The 19,154-nt window shown below is 36.1% G+C and overlaps 1 protein-coding gene across 2 annotated transcripts in view; it reads left to right on the top strand.

The window, feature by feature from the left end:
• TUBB1 (tubulin beta 1 class VI) overlaps positions 1-18,825 on the top strand; it is a 340,778-nt gene extending 321,953 nt beyond the window's left edge. For both annotated transcript variants that reach the window (XM_071760151.1, XM_071760150.1), the window contains exon 5: positions 18,813-18,825. The gene's annotated coding sequence lies outside the window, so the exon portion shown is untranslated. The remainder of the gene's footprint in view (positions 1-18,812) is intronic.
• Positions 18,826-19,154: the final 329 nt, after the last annotated feature.

The raw sequence follows: 19,154 nt of genomic DNA, 5'->3' as shown, positions 1-19,154 counted from the left end.
TAACTTTGTAATGAATTAATTTTCATCTTAACCTACTCATGAATGATCTATTGGTAGTGAATATAACTCTCAGGCCCTTCTGGGCTTTCCTAGACCACTTCATAAGTACTGACTGCTGTTCCCATGCAAACCGTGCTAGCAGAAGCAGGGATATTGGAAGAGGAAGAATTCCCATGGGGAAAAAAAAAAGGTCCCTTTAGGGGTTTTTTTTATATTGTATCCCATATATGCTGAAAGCAAGGGAACTGTCTTGATTAAATTTATATGCAGAATTGAACCCCAGAGTTACTACTCAGTTTGGATGAACAACACAGACCATGAGATGATGCTGCCACTGACTGCTACCAGCATTGTACAAACACAAGTTTAGCTGCAGAAGATACCCCAGTGATAATACCCAAGAACTGGAGAAATAGATGATCTTTAAGGTCTCTTCCAACCCAAGCCATCCTATGACTCTTTGCAAAACCACCCTTACTCCTATTTAATGCTTCATTAATTAAGAGAAAAAATGCAGCAAAGTGAGAATTCAAACTATGTTACTTTGACTGTTACTAAATAATTTTTGTTTCTTCCTCTTCATTCTTTTTATATGCAAGTTCAGTAGGTTCTCATTCAAAACATTGCCTTTTGAATTTCTCCTTTCATGAGTGTACAATCATGTTTGGAGAGGCCAGTGTAATTTTTCTCTGCAGCAAGGACTCTCTGAAGGTAGCTGTCATAATTAAAATCATAAACATTGTTAAGTAAGTCTATGCCAGTTTTGTGCTTTGAAATCTGATAGTCAGTTACTCAGTCTGATTCTGCTTCTTTGCATTATATGGATATTAAACTCTAGGAGACAAAAATTTGGCCAGTAAGTTCAGAATCTATCTTGAGAATAGCTGAAAAAATTGCTTTAAATTTTTGTACTGTATGAAGGTAAGTAACATAATGCAGATTTTATTGCTGTATCATTGGTATAATATGTTAATTTATCTTGAATCCTTTTCCAGTGTACTTGTCTTGTGGTATTTCCAAATGCAAAAATTGTCATAGCTGATGCTTACTAAATGCAAATTACATGCAAGCTGTTAAAACAGAGCCTTAAGGCACACATCGGGGTGTTGTAGGTTGTACATGTTTCCTTTGGTTTGAAAGAAGGGAACAATTATGTATGGGATTGATTCAATTTATATACTACACTTAACACAGCATAACTGACATTTTATCAGCTATTTTGAGAGCTCATCTCACTAGTGAAAACAATGTCAATTCTAATCACAAATCTTCCATGCTTACACTGGAGTGCTGAGTAAATCCTCTGAAGAAGACTATAAACTGCCTTTTTTTTTTTTTTTTTTTCTCAAGGGAGTTCAGCTGCCTTGGGCAAACTGGAACTCATATATTTTGCCTAAATAGCTTCCTAACACTGAGGTCACAGAGAGACCAGAAAACTACATAGAAACAAAAAAGCTCTGTTGGTTGCAGGAAGAAAGTGGAATCAAGTAGCTGTTACAGGAGTGCTGTGAAGAAGCACTCTGCAGTTCTTTGTTATCTTCATCCCTGTCTATAAGCACACTGGTTTTGGACATGGAAGCTGTAAAAGCATGCACACAGATGTGCTTTACATAATTGTGTTATTTCTTGGTAAAATGATATCCTTCATAGACCATGAGAATTATGGTTTGACTCAGGAATAAGTCAACTCCTGGCTAGCTATAACCATCAAATTAATTTCCTAGAACTGCAATGTTGGATGAATTCCATATGTGCAGTGTTACTGATGATTTAACAAGAGGAGAATCAAGGTCACAAACCAGAAATCAATATTTTAAAATCTGCAATAATTTTTTGAAAATGTTATGATTTGGAAGATCTAGTTTAGTCTGTATTGCTTCAGATACTGCCAATGGCCATCTCTTGAGTAATCTTGTGCTAGATCTGATACGAACTCATCATTCAGCTTCTGTTGAACCTTTGTAATTCTATTTTAATTTGATTAAATATACTGTTTTCTTCACTTTATCACCAAAGCCATGTCATCCCCTCCATCTCTCTGTTCATGACAAGCAATTATTTTGACATATATCTGTGGAGGGGCTGGTTCATTATCTCCTGGAGAACATCTTTTTCTCAAATGTCAAAACAAAAGTTAGTATGCTCAGCTGTTCTTCAGAAATTTGCAAACTAATGGACCTTTCACTCTCAAAATAAAGGACTGTAATTTACTATTTTAATGTAGTTAAGAGGATGTGGAAGATGGATGAATGAAAGTGATACTTCTTTTACCAACAAAGAGTAATGGTGAAAGAATGTAGGAGGAAGTGCATAATTAGTTTCCGTTTTCATCAGAGAAGATGAAAAAGACTTAGCTTCCAGAAGGTCTGAACTAAAATAATTTAGGTACATTCCATTTTCAAAATAAATTATTAATGCTCACACGTGTGATGAAAGAAGACTTCCACAACACATATTAAAAGTACAATAAGCTGGATGTATTTCCACATTTATTTTTGATCTAAAATGTTCCTATTTTCTTTTAAGGGTAAATTATTTTAAATTATATCTAAGTGCATTCTTATGCTAATGGATTTCAGAAACAGCATTTCCCTAATTTCCAGCTCTGGTAAGTTTTTCTCATGGGATCTCCTGCCCATGAAATGAAACATGTTGTATGATGCTACCAGTGGGCTTGATGCATCGTAGCAAAGACCAGGAATATCGAAAAGTCAAACAGAAAAAGAGACACTTGAAAAGCACTGAAATTATATTCCAGAAGAATTCATAGGAGGCTCCTTAACTTTAAAAAAAAAATTTTCAAAACGACTTCAGTTCCTACTTTCATAGAAATCTTTTGCCTACATTTTAAGCCAAACATCCCTCACTATATAGCAAGAACCCGATCACCAGGGACTTCACCTCAGGGTGGAATAGGGATGGGAGTGAAAGAGGTTTCCCACTTTTGGAGAACAGTCTGCATGTTGGATCCCATATGTGCATGAGCCAGATATCTCAATGATCAAATTAATTTTGGGAAAGAGTAAGCAGATAAGTGACCATTTTCCCTGTACTTTTCAATGTTCAAAGAACTATCCAAGTTTTAAAAACTTCTCTCTTATTTTTTTTATATCTTTATACCTCATTGTGAAATAAATTTGGGCACAGATGTTCTGATGTACAACCAAAAGAAAATTTTTTTCTATGCTCCTCATTTATAAGGCTAAAAAAAATTTCTTTAAAATTAAAATGTTATTTCTGCTAGATATTCCTTAAAAAAACACCCCACAAGTCTTTGAACCCACTAGAACTCAAATGACTTAACCAGTGGTTAGAAACTGGCAGAGGCAGAAATGGGAATGTTGTCCCATCTAGTGCAAAATTCTAACCACTAAAGTGAATGCCTGTCTTTTGTTTTTCTGACTCATTTTGCAGACTCCATATTCCTGACAATTTGGCAATTCAGCATCCAGCCAGCCATAGGAATGGTAAAAATTAAGGGGATTTTGGACTGATGCTGTCAACTAAGACAGCAAATACAGAGGGAAACAGTCTTTTTCCAATAATCTTGCAGCCATGTCCCATGTCATAAATATTTCCATGACTGGTTCACAGCAGTGCAGCTGTAACAAGAGAGCCTATGGACCACTGCTGCAAAATCCAAGAAAATGTAATGAGAGACTCCTCTCACTAGTGCACCATCTGTCCTTTCTGTGCAAAGATACACAATTTTGTTTTTTACGTTAAAAAAAAAACCCAGCAAAGATCCAAATGATGGTGATTTGTGTTTACTAAGATCTTTTGTATCATCAGGGGTATTTTCAGTGTAACTAGACTGCAGATGCTCAAAATGTGCTTCAGAAAAAGAGAGCCCAATATGGGTCAGCAACATACTGCATAGAGTAGAACAAGTTATTAACACATTTGATGGGTTTTTCATTTAAATATGCTGGCTAAATAAGCTTGTTTATGCTTCCTTCCTTTTTAATTGATTGGGGCTTCTTTTCCAAACATAAAAACTGATCTGCCATGGGTCAGTACTGCTGACAGGTTAAGGTGTAATATGGGCATACTTGGACTCCTGTATTGGATTATTTTATCTAATTCTTCCTCTCTCTGAAATCCTACGATAATAAGTCCTGAAAATGCCCTGAAAACTAATGTAAAGATGTGCAGCTCTACTTCTTGGATTAAGAATTTTGCAGTAAAGAGCAGAATGAGTTTGTCCCTCATCCCATATCAAAGTTTAATTTTCGTGCTACGGTCATTTTGATTAAGCAAAATAAATGTGGAATTTCATTGGTAAAATCCTAAGTCTCAGGAAAGCTGTGGCAAAATGAAAGTGAATACCACCTAATGTTCTGAAATAATTTATCATATATACATTTCCTGGAAAACAAAAGCCACTTATGTGCAGGCAACTTTTTACAATGTTACTTGTTTATCTAATAAACTGCCCTGGGGCCAGCAAGTACATTAGCATTGCACAAACTTTCTGACTTATTCATCACCACTATTTATTATTAAAACTTTATCTGTCTCAACTTAGTGAATAGCTGCCTTGGGATACACAGCTCCGAGAAGAAGCAACAAAATAAACTTTACTCAATTTGCATAATATTGTACAACGGATATTAGCTTAGAACAATATGAATCCCCTGGATCATTTGCACAGCCCCTTTGGTGTTTAATGTTGGTAAATATTTAACTAACAGCAAGCCTATATAATTATGAAGATTCCTCTTCCTAATCCGCACAGATTGTACAAAATGTTGTAAATCATGTCTATTACACAGTCTTAGCAAGACTAAGAGCAGAGGGATGATTGAGATATTCCTTTTCTGGGAGTGTTATAACCCAGCATTGAACACATTGATTTACAAGCAGAGCATAACACAGCTGAGCACTGCATTGTGTGTCCACTGCATGTGACTTAACATGAGCAGCTACAGCATGATGGAAAAGCTGAGGACTGTGTGCTTCTTTGTTCTGTGGAATTTTATTCATCACTACAAATCATGTGGAAACCAATGCTATTCAGGAGTACAAGACTTTTATACTCGCTCTGTGTTAATTTTATATTGTGGATAAAATGGAACAGGATGAGTTTTTCCACAGAATTGGGATCACTCTTGGAAGGAGTATTGTACATTATATTGGTTAGCTCTGGGAAACTGCTATTAGCTTGCAAATACACATTTAAAGGCCTGTTTCTCACAACTGCAGAACACTTTGGGATTTATGATGTTTTGAGGAATGGGAGAAATAATTTAAATTATATATTTAAGTGCATTCTTATGCTAATAGCTTTCAGTAACAGCATCTTCCTAATATCCAGCTCTGATAAGTCTTAGTCAGGGGATTTCCTGCCCATGAAATGAATCATGTTGCACGCTGCTACCAATGGCCTTGATTTATCATAGCAAAGATTGTTAATGTGTAAAGTCAAACAGAAAAAAAGACACTTGAAAAGCACTGCTTTTTCTCTGGGTTCAAGTTATACTGATATAAAAAATATTTAGAGGTCACTGTTCATTGGTCCAACCATTGCAACTGTTTCAGAAAAAACACCATCCTGTCTACCAAATACTTGCAGAGTTGTGGATAGCCCTTGAATGTAGGGAATTCTTATCCTGTGTCTGAGTCTATGGTTTCACACAAATAGTGATACAGACAAACTTGACACTCCAGGGGTGGCCCAGGCTAGGAGAGGGGGGGGACTGAGCTGAGCTTGCTGCCTGAATCTCTCTGCATAGCCACAAACACTGTCATTTCAGAAGCTCCTAACCCCTAATCTCATGTGACTTCATTACCCTTCACAGCTCCACTTATATCAACCAATAACAAAAAATAATTTTGCATGTCAATTAAGCACCCAAGTATTTGGAGAGCTGTCCAAATAACATTTTACTGTCAATAACACATACAAATGTTTTCTTCAGATACAATTTGACTGCTCATGCATCCATAATCGTTGTGATGCATATGGAAATACAATATGTATCCAAGTGACAAGCACTTAGACAGTTTAGAGTAGAAGATGAAGGAAAAATAAGGGGACAGATGTTGTACAAAAACATTTTAAATAAATGGACAAACTATCACAATAGAGACAGAAACATCTGCTTAGAAAGATACTAGGTTCTAGACAGAGATCAACAGTGAGACTACCAGGGACACACATCAGTCAGCATCAAGTGGCTGGAAACATGGAAGGTTGTAAAAAGAATGTTGAAATCTGAGAGGAATTCCAGTTCAAAATAAAAACAAAATTATAAAGAATAATTAACTTGTCTAGTTTGTGGAGAAGTCAGCACATAACCTAAGTAACACTAAAATGGTAGTTAGCAGCAATTCTAATATATTAAGGCATCATAGAATAATTTTGCTTTATTGAGCTCATTATTGCATTTCTCTGTTCCCAAAACTTTAATCTGCTACTGGCAGATAATATTAATGCAGTCCTTCAGACAGAGGAAATCAGCATTGTCCTTTTCTAATGCCCTTAAGTCCCTCAGGTTCTCCACATTTTGGTCCACTTGATGGGAGAAAATAAAGTATTTTTTAACTGAAGAGAAGGCTGATAAAAGGGAGGGGGAGAAAATGAAGTTTTAGAGGAGAAAACAATATGCTTAACTTTCATAGGGTAGAAGAAAGTTAGATGAAGCAAAACCAAATCCTTTTCTTATTTCCAGGGAAAGAAAGGCTACAAGCAAATTTCATAGTCCTTGTAGAGTGCCCTGTTTAGCTGGAGAGTGAGTATGATGGACTGATGAACTGAGATAATGTCTTTTATTTTAAAAAATAAATGTTTGAAGGCAGATAGACTCTGGCAGCATTCCTTTTTGAATAGAAAAGCTTTCGGCTTGAAACACCACGTCTTATATGGGCAATGTATTTAATTTTCGTGAAGTATTTACTCCTCAAACAAATTAGCAGAGTTTTGTGTAAACAGGAGAAGCACCAAATGTTGTTTTGGCAAGATTTGAAAGCAAAATGGTAATGATCCAAAAGCATGTTTTTGTATATATTAAGATTATAGCAAGATGTCTTTCATCAAGCTTATAGCTCACTGTTTCTTGAGACATTCTATACCTTAACAGAACCTATGAAATGGTTTTTAATGTGCAATGTAGGTGATACTGTAACTGCCCTACATTCTTGGAACTACTACAGCAAATGTGCTCTTTAGTACCACAGCAACTGAATTTAAAGATTGTGGCTGCCTAGAATCAGAAAAACCACACCCCTGACAAAATGAAGCATGTGCAGCAGGGCACTGAAAGAGATACCTGAGGACATAGATCATTAGCATCAGAATTTTTATAACCATGTGTCATGTTCTGAAATAATGTTCACATTGTAGACAACAAAAACTTTGACCCTAGGAGAGAATTAGTGCTGATATTTCCATCCACTGAATGACAAAGGAATGTGGAATCACTGGTTCTTTTTCCTGTAATAAATTTTTTTTGTATATTAGTTGCCAAATTTTAGTTCTTTGCAAACATATACTTAATAAAAACTATTATAACAACTCTGAAGTTTATTTTTTTAAATGAGATTTATTTTATTGGCAGAGCATATCAAAGATCAAACTGAGATAAAAATATAGTAGAAGAAAATGAACTGAAAGATTTCTAACAGAACTGATCAAATTTTCTAGTGCTGTAATGCAGATGTTTTGCTTTTCTAATCAAACAAACAGAAATGCTGGTGTGGAAAATACAATGAAACCACTAAAGAACAGAGCTGGGATGGGAAGTATATATAATCTAGCCAGTCCAACATTATTTGTGATATTCTAGTTGTATCTGAATGTGAAAAATAAGCCTGGGCTTCCCTTTCATTGTCATACATGGCTGCATTCTAAAGCACTTGGAAGGATTTTCTCTGAAAGCTTCAGGTCTGTTCTTACTGATTGAAAATACCCAGGGAATGCAAAAGCTCATGAAGACAAAGAGGTCTGGAAAGCTAAGCTCAGATGAAACTTTGAACATTTCCATCAGACTTCAGAACAAGCAAGGGGAAAACAAAATCATGCGAGTGTTGGGCTTGCTTTTTTTTTCTGCATACCTACTTTTTTTCAAAAGACTAAGGGTAAATTCACATGCTTCTTCTATCATCTTTTACTGAACTTCCTTGACACAGCCTACAATGAAGGGGATGAAGAGTCTGTCCTAGAGATGGCACTGTTGTATTTCTGTGACTATGGCAGTATGGTGATGGAAAAGTTTTAACTGGGGGGGGGAAAAAGGGAAAATAAACTACGCTTCAACTTTCATGCTATAGTATTTTTAATGCTCCTAAAGATCAAAATGCCCTAGACTTTTTACCTTTCAAACACAAATAATTTTGTTGGTCTACCTAAACTATGAAGAAAGTGTAAAAAGTGTAAAAATTACAGCATTTTGCTCTTTGATAAAACAGAAATTCATCAAATAATTACTTGATTTTAATTTGTACATGGAAAAACAAATGTAGAAAGATGAATTTAAATACCAAGAGTGTGGCTACATTTACGCAACTTCTTTAGACATTAAATTTTATTTTTATGAGAGTGTGGGAGTGGGCAGGTAAATGTTGCATCCTGTGAGAAATATCAACTGAGCACACTGAGGAACACCAGGAGCATAGGAATCCCACCTTGGGGGTGTCACTTAGTGCCTGACAGAGCAAGATGTGAAGCAATGCAGAACCAAAACTTAAACCTTCAACTCTTAAAACCCATAAATCCCAAATGTAACAGTTTGGATTCTTGTTCTGTGAGCTGCCTGGTTTTCCAAAGTGGGAAATTCTCCGTTCAGAAGTGGGTACCTACTTAGTTGGTTACAAAGCAAAATCCTTGCTTGATCTGAGGGGATATTGAGGTCTTCCTATTGAGTGCTTTGCTCTTACACCCAGCTCATACACACAAATCCTTTGTAGGCAGAAACAGGCTGACTGATAAATAAAGTTAAGGAAACTTGCCAGAGTTAGAAAATAGTAGTAATAGAAAAAGGTGTGTGTGTGTGTCCCAAAACCAATGTAATTTCTCAGAAAGTGGAAGGATCAGAACCAGACCTCTGCCTCTTGGATTGCATAAATAAAAGTGACATAGCAAACAACCAGAGCTGATAATGTGAAATCTGGCTTGTCTGGGAAGCAACATCTGACCTTGTGGCTTGTTTGTGAGTTACCTTGGTAAAATTGTGTTCCTTGGACAAGCAGAAGAGGTGTATTGTGGGCATGAATTGATCAGTTCTACTGTCTCAAGTCAGCCAAGCTCTCTGCACAGGTACTGTTATTTCAACAACTTTCTTTAAAGGAAATGTACCACTGTAGAATTTATATATGAAGAGGAATTCAGTGGTGAGGTGACCTCGTACAACCAAGTCAAGCATGTGTATCAGGTAAGAGTGTTGAAATCCTTGGAGGACACACTTTTTCTTGCTCCCATTTTTTTACTATTTTTGTAAATATGATTTAATGCATTTACAGCCTGATAGTAGCTCTTTATTACAACTCAGTGTACCAAAATTAAATACCCAGTTAACTGTTTCACAGGGCCAAATCCTCAGTTACATACTATTAAAAAGAAATAGCTCCTCTGGAGTAAAGAGATTCATTCAAAACTTTATCAAATTACAGTTATTAAAACTTATCTATAAAACCAGTATGCTAGAAATATACATGGTTTGTGTAATTGTTAGCATGTATCAAACACATGTAGTGTTTTGAAGGATGTGGCCTTGCTACCCAAGCAATAGGTTTTTTGCCCAAAGGATTTAGGAAGATGAATGTATTAAAAAAGAACACATTTTTATATGACAGTAGGCTCCTGTCATTAAAGCTGACATATATGATGAAGTAGGCAGGTATAGGATAACAATCTGTGCTTTTTGGCAGACAGAAGTAAGAGGTGATTTTTCTGTGCCCCTTATTCTGTGTTCATGTTGGAGAGAAACCACATTGCAGCATCAAATGTGAACTTCTGAAGCCTCTGAAACAGTCTGTTGGGCTCTAAAATATAACCCTAACATGGTATTAAATATATTTTGAATAGCAAGGAGAAGGTATGTGTCCATTAAAACAATGTTTGGAACAAAGTGTTTGAAAGATTTTTCTGATCTTTCTGTACTCTCAGAAGTACAAAGAAGAACCTGTCCCTGGACAAACAGGTTTTCTGTGTGCCATGACAAATGGTGCCTCCATTCCCTGCTAATGGATGGCACAGGGAACACATGCAATCCCAGACATTAGAAAGCTGCCTGTTCTTTCCTTCATATACATAGATCAAGCAGCTCAAAGCTTGCATTTTTGGAGAGCTTACAGCTGAAGTTTCTCAACAAATTGTGTAAGACACAGCATCTGAGAAGACATTACCTTTAAAGATAAAGGCAGACGAATAGCTTCGAGGCATTCTGTCCCCTCTAACCTGTGTGTCCCCTTCTCCCCTTAATGCTGCAGGCTATTTTCTCCGTAACATATAAATACAACTAAGTTGTTAGTCACAGGAGGCAAACACAACTCAATATTGCACCTGTAAACAGTTATGCATTTCTATAGCAACTTATGTTTGCCAGTGTGACCAAAGAATTCCCTTTATTATAAAAAACCCAAACAGAGCAGTAGGGGAGAAATCCATTACTGACAAAATACCCAATTCCAGGTAGAAAGGTCAGAATTGCTCCTGGGTTCTCAGCATTGGATGCACATACCTGTGGGAACTTCAGCAATCTACTGAAGTGCTCAAACTGCATTTTTTAATACCACCCACAGGCTGATACTTGAGAAACAAAATTTTTCAGTCTCATAAAGAATGACAGTAGAGTAAAATCTGATCCGTAAAGACCACGTAATTTTTTTTCCTCTCAATATTCCAGAGATTTTTGAAAGTGGTAAAAAAAGAGTAGTTATTAAAATGTGGTAAAGTAGCCTGTGAATGTAAAGTTTTAGGAAACAAGTCTCTGAGAACCCCTCACATCCAAAACCCTGACTGCCTTTTCTGGACACAGCATAAACCATTCTAGTCTGGTAGCACAAGTTATTAATTATGAGCTGAAGCACTTCACCTGTTATCAATATAATTTTCTATGGAGTTTAACACTGCATACTGAAGTCTACGAGGAATATCAGAGGTGTCCTGTAGGAGCACTGCAAATAAAAAGTTATAGGGAAAGTTTTTTGACTTCAGAAGGGGTACAGGTCCAGAAGAATATCATGATGCCACAACAGGTTGCTCAGAATCTCCTTGTCTCATCTGTATCCAGGAAAATAATGCCAAATATATAAACCATAGGTCCTGCCAGTCCACATTAATGATATGTATTGCTATTCTTTTTAGTATAGAAGACAGCAATTCTATTATTCATAAGTATGCCTTATCTATTTTCCACTCCTGTTTTACTTGCAAATAGTTTTAATTAATCTGGTTTCCTTCTTGCACCACACCTCTGAATAGAATTGCTGAGCAGAGTTAAAATCACTTTACAAATGTCTGTCTAGAGACTACCTATTTAGAAGGTATTGCATATAATCCATGTAGATAATTTTCAGCACTTTTTTGTATTCAGGATTGAGGTTAAAAAGGTATTTGATAGGGAAAAAAGTGAGGACAAAAGTGCCTGCAACGTCACAATCTGGCAAAAAACCCTGTTGATAAATTAGCTGGACTGCACTCATCAGAACTGCATGACCCTTACAGGTCTGGGCATGGGTTGTGTCGTTCAGTCCCAGTGATCCTGGGATATGGAGGTCAGGTCTGGTGCTGCATGTTTGAACTGAAAGCAGTTTTGCAGCTGAACTACGGATGGTTTATTATAACGTGCTTCATGCAGTTAAAACCACTATCTTGTGCAAGACCCCATGAAGTCCTGCTTAATTTCAGTAGGACTATAAAAAAACCCATGCCCTGCAGAAAATATTATGGTAGCTACACAAGGAGTTCAGTTAAGTCAGCGTGGTGTCACCAGCAGCTGACTTATCAAAGTTATCAACAGCTTTGTCTTATCAAAGTTGCCATCAAGTACCAGGTTTTGGGTGTTTGACCCAATCTGGAGAACTGTAAGGCAGAAGTGCTTTTCACAGTATAGACAAATGCCAGCCTTGGTAGTTTGACATCATTTTGGAAACATGAATCCAGAGAACACAAGTGTTTGCTTCAGTTTTCATGTTAACAACTGTCATGAATTTGTTCAGCAGTCTAAATAGTTCACAGACACAAAAGGCAGTGACATTGCTTCCCTGCAGTCATGCTGCACTCCCAGTGAATGAGGGTATAATGTAGCTTAGGGAAGGCAAAGCCTGTAATTTCTGAGGTAACTAACTGTAGAATAGCAATCAAAATCCAATGTACTTCATATACTCGATTTTATTAATATATAAAAAGTGGTGGTAGAGATTAAATTCTCCCTGTGGGCAAAGGTGTATAAAGTATTCTTGATTAGCTATGGTGAAAGATGAAGTGCTGGACGTTACACTGGATATAATTTAGAAGGGGGGTATTTTTCAAATGCAGTCTGCATGTGTTGGCAGCAGCCAAGACTTTCATCCAGATTTGCAACAGTGCTCAACACTAAAAATCTAGAGGTACTGAGTATGCTTAGCTAAAATTTATATTTGTACTGATTTAAACATATTATATCTCCTTCACTAATAAATTATATTTCAAACATAGAAACCTGAAATAATTCCAATAACAACAAGTTATTGAACAAATTCAGGATTCCCTAACTTTGTGACAAGAAACCACACTATAAATAGCCAATAGATAGCAGAAAAACCCCAGATCCTTCAGTGAAACAATACACAACTTGTACTCTTAAGAGGTGTTTCCATGAAGAACTACTTTGCCTCTAATACTGTGCAAATATCCAGCATCCAGATTCATATAAATTGCCATGAAGATTCATCATGCTGTCTTGAAATGCCCCCATAAGAAACTGCAGTTGTATGAGTTGTCTGCTCTGAGATACTGCTACAAATAAATCTGACAAGCAAACAGCTACAGCAAAATGGATTGCATCTGATAGAGTGTCAGCTTGCTCAGTAATCTGTGGTCTTTTATGGCTGAAAAGAATGAAAGAACAATTTTTGCCAAATAGGAAGATAGCTGATACAGTCAGTACTTGGGTACAACTGTTTTAAAACACCTCCAAGTATTCAGTATATTCTTAAGTGCCTGGTCACACAACATGATGAGAGAATCCTAATAATACTGAGGTCTAAGGTTTAAGAAAAATATGACAGATCTGGGTGCTTATGCATCCTGAACTCCATTTTAGAGAATGCTCCAGAGATACAACTCCCAAACTTAATTATAGAAAGTGATAGCTAGTGCTTTATTTGTAATAACTTCCCAGGAATTTGAAAATGTACTTAAAATATTTGTTGAAGTGATAAATGATCTCTGACCCTTGGATATTCTGATTTAGAAAGATTAACCACTATTGCATATATACCTGTATGTGGATGAGAACTGTGTTCTTTCCCTTCTTTTCCCAGCAAAAAAAAATTACTGCTGGTTGATTGGTTTCTCTAATGAAATCTGCCAAATGGGAAAAGAAACTCATATATTGGATTGAGTGCATCCACTCTGAATTGTCCAGTCAGTTTAATACAACTGCTGTAAAATCACATCTCACCTTCTTCTGAAATAACTTTCCTGTATACCCCAGGAGCCTTCAATTATCTTGTGATATCAACCTAGGTCCCAGACCCCAATTAAGGATAGCACATAAACTTTAAAGTATGATATCAAAGATGCTTTTTAGACTTAATATTGTAATTGCTAAATTTTGGGTCTTGGTACCATTCTTTGCGGCTACAGTGGGGAAATCTCTGCTGATTTGCAGCTATTGCCCTGTTCACACGAGTAACAAAACATTGAGCTGCAGTTCAGAAATCTTTGGTGCTGTCTGAACTACTCTTACTCACAAACCTAGAGCTGGCAATGCCCTGTGCAACTGCATTTCCTTCTGATGCTTCCAGTACTTTTGATCACAGCTGGGCAGCAAGCACAGAGATGTTGTGACTTCTATGCCTTCAGTTTTGGTTAAGAGTGACAATGCAGAAATAAAATAAAAAAAATAAAAGTACTGAGAGGCAGCATGAAGCATTAAAGAAATCTCTAGCCTTAAATTCAGGACAGATTAAATTTGCTTTGGGCTCAGCTATTACTGAATTTTGCCCATGAGTGAAAACAGCTGCTTACCATTTCTTTTGACTATTTAGATATTGTGATACTGTGAATCTGAGGAGTTTCTCATTTTACCTTGACCTTAGCACAGCAAGGCAATAATCTTGGATTAATGATACCACACTATAAGTAAATAGTACTTAAATATTGACTCTAATTACTTAATTTAAATTAACTAATTTGATTAAGGTTGGAAGTCCATTCCAATATTAGAGAAATGAGTAATTTTTAAACATTTCTTGTTTTAAGTCTGAGGAAAATAGTAAACATAAAAATGTCTTAAATGTAATTATTGAATAAACGTTGCACATGTGCATTTTTGTGAAGAAAATAGTATTGTGATAATAAGAGTATGAAATAGTCAGGCTGTTGGGATATATTGGATATTTATGCAACACTTTTTACACCATGACTGTGCTTCTATTCCTGTGAGCTCATACCAGTTACTCAACTGACTTGAACCACACTGCAACCAACATCAGTGAAAAACCTGACTAAGACTAAATCACAACTGCTCTGTCAGAATGGAATTTCTCTTCACTGCAGCTTCTTTAACAACATTATGGAGAAATATCCCAGTCACTTGCATGGAAAAAAAGAGAGATGTCCAACTTCAGCTGTTTGCTCTCAGAAGACATGGTGAAACTGCCATTTCAAATGAGATTTTAAGTAAGTGTGTGGGGGTATGCTTGAGACAGAGGAAAGAGAAAACAACTCACACTTAGATAAGACAAAGACAAGCTTTTCATGTACAAAACCTATTCCTTTTCTGCTCCTACTAGTTCCACCTCCTCTTTGAAATTTCCACTTTCTTTCACTTGTAAACTTTTCCTGCAGCCCCAGGTAATGCACCCTGGCAAAATGCTAACTAATATCTAAACTTAAAGACACACAGAACACATGAGTAATTTCACATAGGAAAAATATATTCAGCAGGCACCCTTCAACAATCAGTAGCATTAAGTAACTGCTTCTGAAACATTCCTGTCAGAATAAAAAATCCCTGAGTGACAATTCATTCCCCATAACATAGTAAGACTGATTGATTTAGAAAGCCAATGAAATCACACTCCCAGTAATATTATTTGAAGGCTCTGTATAATTCATGGGTCACCCTGTCATGCATTGGGCATGTGATGTTATATTTGGACACATTGAAAAGTATTAGATAAAAAATTACACTGTGTGATGCAGCCCAGATGTAAAAAAAGTGCATTGCTTGGGACTACATGATTCAGTGAGAAAATATAAATGGAAAATTACTGGAGCTGAAATTTTATTGCAAAGTTATTTATCTTTGTTATTACTTTCTGAATCCTTTTGTGCTTATTGTTTTCAACAACAGATAAAGCAACTCTTATTTACACTGTAAACTGAGGATTATGAAGGTGGAAGTAGCCAGTGCATACCAAACAAAGAGATTATCACTTAGTCCAAGTTGGTGTTTATTCTCTTAATGCCTGCAGCTGATTTTTTTGTATATAGGTATAGATATGTTTATGCATAAACACACAGACTCCTCACATACCATTCAGTCTGACTACAAGTTTCAGAATTACACTGGATATCAGTAGTGATGTATTATTTCAAGAGAGAAAGAATGGAAGACTACGTGATTTTAAGGAAAAGAAAGTGTTTGTTTGGTAGTGAGAAGAAGTTATACACTTGTATAAATGCCCTGGCTCACCACAGATTTCATATTTACTAATGCAACTTTTCATAAGAAAAACATAACTATTCATAAAAGCAAATATTTATATTTATGTGTGCTCCTATAAAGCATTTTTTGCATCAGAAATTCCAAAGCCAAACTTAATTCACATTTAGAAAGGTTTCCAGCATGTGATCCATCCCTCTGGAAGACAATGGAAAGGAAAAGAACATTTGCATTTAAATATCATAATCTCCAACTGGATTTCACTACTGCTAAGAGTAAAGGGAATTAAGGATTTACAAAGGAGGCTTCAGTGTGATACAGATCTCCAAAGGCTTGCCCTTTGCTCCAGCTACTTCCCCAGTTGAAGCAGAGCAGACTAAAACTCAGGCTGATTTAAAAACATCTTCAACAAATATGACAAAATGAATTAAAAACAGGACATGGAGAATCCCGTATGATGCAGTCAGCTGAGGTCTTTGCATTATTTCTTATTCTCTATAGTATGAGAGGATTACAATAATGCTAATTTTTGTGATGCCTCACCACAGCAAGTTGAGAAGGAAGCACACACCACGGAGCTTTCTGTGGCTATCACAGAACTTTTGGTAGCTGATAAAAAGAACTTAAAGATTCCATGACCTGCATGGCTGTTCATATACAGGATAGCAGCAGAAATCCTAAATTACATAAGGAACTGGATTTATCAGAAAGCTGTAAATATCTCAGGAAACTCAGGATCCAGTAAACATGTAAAATGGGAATATAGTTTAAGAAGAAATGGGAGCTGTATGTTTTAAACAAGATACTTGCCAAGCTCTGCATTTCACAAATCAGAAACTTCCAGCTGCCAACCTATTGTGCATTAACCTGTGCTCTTAACAGCAGTAATATAAGAATAATGTTAATTAAATGATCCTGCAATATACCCTTCACATAGGTATTTCTGAAGGTCCTACATACTAACATGAAAGTACAGTTGCATTCCTGGCATTTTTTAATACAAAAATTGTATTAAAACCTAGTAGAGGGATCTCTTAGCTTCAGGTTGAAGAGATCTGACATGTTCAGAAATAGGAATTTTTTTTCCCACTGACTGAAAAGGTCCAATATGTTGTTTTGGAGTAGTTAATGAACTAAACAGATTCTAAGTCTAATTAGGAAATATGCATTTGGTGTGAGAATGTATTTTGAAGCTAAAGGGTAAAGGAGGAGAGAATTTCTGATTTGAAGGTGATATCATTTAGTGCTTAGTACCAAAAAAATATTTTTTCCTAGCTTTTCCTTAGCTGTCATTTTTCTGTGCATGTCAGGTTATGTGCAACCTTACATAAATCAGCTGTAATAAAATCCAGCTCATAGAAGTGGTATCAGGTCATTAAAACATGCCAAGAAAGCAGATGCAGGAATGACAAATACTGCTTCTAACAAGGTAACATGTTCATTTTAGCTATTAATTAGTACAATTACTAAACTGTATATTAAAAGAAAACTATTTTTAACCCGTTATAAATTTAAGCCCGTTTTCCAGAGGTTAATAATTTACCCCAGTCACTGTTAACTAAATGTTTCAAACCCACCTTTTCTTCATAAAATCTTAATTTCAAGACCCCAGGTACTCCACTAGTTATTAAATTCTTCCTTCTAACTTTACTGAGCAAAGAACTAAAACATGCTTACACATGAAGTAATTTTACTAGCAGACTGTTCACTGTGGTGAACTGGGGTTTTTCCCAGTCATCCCAAACTACACCTTTGTGCTCTCCCTGATACAACTTTTATTTCTGCTGAAAGAAAATACCTGTCCAGAACAACTTAACTGTTTATTTTGTTACAGCAAACTATGCTTCTGTCTCCATAGGAAATAAAATCTGGACCCTGCCTGGAATTTCCAATATATTCATTGCTATGTAAGACTAATTTCTTTTCTTTGCTGGTACACAAAGAGCCCTTCAAAGAACATTCAAGCACCATGCATCTGAAAAAAAAATAAAATTCTCTTTACCCTTCCTCTTCTGATTGGGATTTATGTTTTTTTTTCTTTCTTTTGACTAGGATTTATACTTTTTTTTTTTTTTTTCCTAAAACCCATCATTTTTAACTTGACTATCTCATAATTTTTTTTTCTCTAAATCACTACAGCCATGGAAAAGGTTGCCTTGTGAAAAACTGCCCTAGATTAGTCCAACCTGAGTTTGCACTTTGTATTATGAGCTAGACTGGTACCATGACCTGAAGAGACATATCCTCTAAATGTGTTCTTGTTGAGTTTTTAAAATAATATCCTGTACAGAGAGCTTGGTAACATACTCTTAAATCCCATCTATCTCAGCCAGCCAGCCTCATAAATGATGATGTTATGAAAGGGTCCTAACTTTTCACTACCTATGTCATCTTTCTTCATAAAAAGGAAACTTTATCTCTTATTTATGTATTTTACAAAATGATTTTGCGTCAGTACCAACTTGTACCAGTATTTTAAGTTAAACAGTATTTGAAAAATACAACTAAAATGTTTATGTGTAAAAGTCCTCCTTTGCAGAACTATAAAGTTTCTTAATTTTGCTATAGCCTATAACTGATGTGCCAAGAAATTGAGCTGTGGACTCCTTGAGCTCACAGCCCTGCTTGTGACTCTCTCCTGATTTAGCAAACGACCAAAAAGATTGTTACCTTTGTCCACAACTCTAATCTCCCACTTCTGAAATCCTGAGCCAGCAAGAAGCCCTAATTAAAGTGGCAGGAAAACTACCAGCAAGCACAGGCCAAGACACCTTCACATCTTATAGCAGGCAGCCTGTGGCTCATGTTTGAGATGTTATGATTTTATGCCATGAAAAGCTTTGGATGCTCTAATTATGTTCTAATTATTTTGTTATTGACTGAAAAGGGAAGTGCATGTGATCCTCTGATGGGCATTTGAGACACAAAAGAGAAAATGACAATATTTTCAGATATTCCCAGCCATACCAGCCAGTGCAGTGTTTCAACACGCTTCAGTTTTGAGATTAATATAAAAACTGAACACATTCCATAGAATAGCTCTAGACACACTGTCAGAAATAAAAAGATCTTGAATTCACAGTGTTTAATATATGATCACATTGCCAAGTACAGTAACTCAGAAGTGGGAGGGTACTGAGGGAATGTTAAATGTAGGGCATTATATATTAATATAATTGCTTTCTTTTCCCAAGATAAAGAATATTTTTGCTCACACAGCCTTAATTTAGATGGCCTGCCAAGTCCTCCTTTCTGCAGTGTCACGATGAAAGACTCTGATGTGGGCCAGCAAAGGCAGTACTGGGGCTTTTTAACTCAGTGTATAAATGCTAATGAATC

This window comes from Heliangelus exortis, chromosome 16, assembly GCF_036169615.1.
Source record: "Heliangelus exortis chromosome 16, bHelExo1.hap1, whole genome shotgun sequence".
Lineage (NCBI taxonomy): Eukaryota > Metazoa > Chordata > Aves > Apodiformes > Trochilidae > Heliangelus > Heliangelus exortis.
This window is presented reverse-complemented; position numbering and strand designations above follow the sequence as displayed.